This window comes from Galeopterus variegatus, unplaced genomic scaffold, assembly GCF_000696425.1.
Source record: "Galeopterus variegatus unplaced genomic scaffold, G_variegatus-3.0.2 Scaffold2230, whole genome shotgun sequence".
Classification (NCBI taxonomy): domain Eukaryota; kingdom Metazoa; phylum Chordata; class Mammalia; order Dermoptera; family Cynocephalidae; genus Galeopterus; species Galeopterus variegatus.
In genome coordinates, this window is record NW_007728341.1 from 205184 (window position 1) to 207888 (window position 2705).

Genomic DNA, 2705 nt, shown 5'->3' on the forward strand with positions numbered 1-2705 from the left:
ATTCATTTCTTTCTCCTCCATGCTCCCCTCCTGGGAAAAACAGAAAAGAGGCATCTTATTAATACAGTTGTCCCTTGGTATCCATGGGGAATTTGGTTCCACCTTCCCTTGGATACCAAAATCTGTGGATGCTCAAGTGCCTTATATGACATAGTATTTGCATACCTACACACATCCGCCCATATATTTTAAATCATCTCTAGATTAACTATAATACTTAATACATGGACTACATATCACTTCATTTTGTAGGTTCAATGTAGTACTTGGCATGCAGCAAACTCAAGTTTTGCTTTTTGGAACTTTGTGAATCTGCAGTTAGTTGAATCTACAGATATGGAACCCATACGTAAGGAGAGCTGACTGTACATGATATTAAGGCTAAATTTAAATCTTGGAGCTTTTGCTTTGTGTTGGTATGGCAGACAGTTTAGAGATGCCCTCTAAGACATAAGCTTAAAGGTTTTGACACCCCTGTTCTTCTTTTACATGGGGAATTCAATGCATTTTCTCTCCCCTGTGGTATGATTCCACTTGTACCATATGGGAAGCTCGAGAGCTCAGTGGTTTTCAGTCCCCCGCTACATACTTGGGGAAAGTAAAAAAGATGCCAGTGCTTAGCTCCCACTCTCAGAANGAGCAATCACAACATTTAAAATTTTAAAGTCTCCAAGTGATTTTTTTTTATCAATTTATTTATTTTTACTAGCATATTCATTGTTACAAATCACACTTATTCCTTATGCCCCTTATCCAATCTCTCCCCTTCCCCCTCCTTTCCCCCTCCCACCTCCTCTCTCTAATAACCATAGATTTGTTGTCTCCATCTCATAGATTAACTTTTTCTCTTTTGGTTTGTTGCCTAGATGATCTGTCCAGTATTGAGACAGGTGCGATCAAGTCCTCCCCTATTATTGTAAAGTAGATGCTTCTTCTGTTACTCTGGAGTGTGCTTTGTGGAGAGAGAGGACTTTTTTTTTTTTTGGTCTCTGCTGGTGCCTCTCCTTGTGTCAATGCAGTTGAGAGTCTGGCACGCCATCTGCATGGTGGCTGTGACTGTTGCTATGGAGACTAGCTGCTTTTGTGGCAGCCATGGCAATTGTGGTGGCTATGGTGAGCTACCCACATGGACATGGTGTTTTTGGTGTGCTCTTTACCTGATTGTGGCTGAGTTTGGCTTCCCCTGGCTCTATGCCTCAGGACCCCGGCAGGGCCCCAGGGTGGTGGCAGCAGCTTGCCTAGTTACAGCCGGGTTTGGCTTCACCCAGCTACATGCCTCATTCTAAGATGTTGTTGTGGAGTAGTTGCGGGGGAGGGGGAGAGGGGAAGAGAGAGGGAAACAGGTGGGAAGTGAAAGGAGGGGGTGTGTGGTTAAAGCCCTTGGCAATCCCCTCACTCTGGCACTGGAGACCAGGGTGCTCCCAGCAGTGGCTCAGTCATTGCTGGGCTGGATGCAGATGTCAGTGGGATGTGGCTGAAGCCCTCAGCCACCCATTGCCCTGGCTCAGTAGCCCAGGGTGTTTCCAGTAGTGGCTTGGTGGTCATAACTCCCCAGCCTGGGAGCCCAGGGGGCTTCCAGTACTCCTAGGTGTTCTTTGGAGAGGTGAGGCCTTCACTAGTTAATATCAACCTTTGTCTCTGATCTGTGGTTATTTCATTTTTTCTTTCAGTTCTGTGTTGGGTTATTCTCTGTGCCCACCACTTAAACTCTGCACTGGAACTAATTTGCTGTCCTTTGCTTCCTTCTAAAATGGGGGAACTTCCTGTGGGGACCACCACTTGAGCCCTATAGTTGAGCTAAAGGTTTTAATTCCTGACCTTATATGTACTTCTGAGTCTTGTGAAATCTGGTACTCCTGTGTTGTGTAGAAACTCTGGTCTGGGCCTGAGAATTTTCAGCAAACTGCACCCCCTGCAGTTCTATATTCCTGACCAGTCTCCACTGAGTGGTAATGCACTGACTGAAGGGCAGATCAGCTGTCCTTGCTGTGCCCTAGTGTTCCCCTGGTGAGTCCATCTTCCCCACTGCCCGTGTTGTAAACACTTCCCGTGAGACGATGCAATGACTCACCAGCCTCTGAGTTGCTCTTTTTTTCTAGTTGTTGTGGCTCCTTTCTCCTATGTAGGTCCACGGGAACCCTCTTAGTGGTCTTGATGGCCTAGGAGCCAATGAGGCCCTCTTCTCCCCTGCTGCCTCCAAGCAACTTCATAGGAAGGGCACAGCTGTGGCTTTTGCCAGCTCCTGCTCTGTGTGCTCAGCAGCTACAGCCTGGAAATGATTGAGACTCGAAATGTTGGGAGTGATCCTTCCCTTCTCTCATCATGGCTTCTCCAATCTTCATAAACTCCGTAGGTCTCTTCTCCTCTTCCCCTGAGCTCTAGCGGCCCCAGCTTGGCTGTTGTTGCTTTTCAATAGTTGTAAATCGGTTGATTTGTGGGAGAGAGTGATGCTAGGGACTATCTATTCTGCCATCTTCCAGAGGCATTCTTTAAAATGTTTAGTAATTTCACTTTCTTGTCAAAATCTTATGATTTCCTATTTTCCCAGTCTTTACAATGGCCTAACGGGCTCCAAGTGATTCTAAGTGTAGATAAGAACTGAGATGAGGTGATGCAGAGAACCTGAGTCGAGGACCTGTTCTTACTCTTTATTCCCACAAGGGATAGATTCACCCCCAATCTTATACTCCAGAGATCTGCCTCTC

At 46.2% G+C, this 2705-nt stretch overlaps 1 protein-coding gene across 2 annotated transcripts in view; it reads right to left on the bottom strand.

The window, feature by feature from the left end:
• The window catches only part of LOC103597188 (28S ribosomal protein S17, mitochondrial), a 97625-nt gene extending 95250 nt beyond the window's left edge, over nucleotides 1–2375 (bottom strand). For both annotated transcript variants that reach the window (XM_008580994.1, XM_008580992.1), the window contains exon 1: nucleotides 2072–2375. The gene's annotated coding sequence lies outside the window, so the exon portion shown is untranslated. The remainder of the gene's footprint in view (nucleotides 1–2071) is intronic.
• Between the last annotated feature and the right edge of the window lie 330 nt (nucleotides 2376–2705).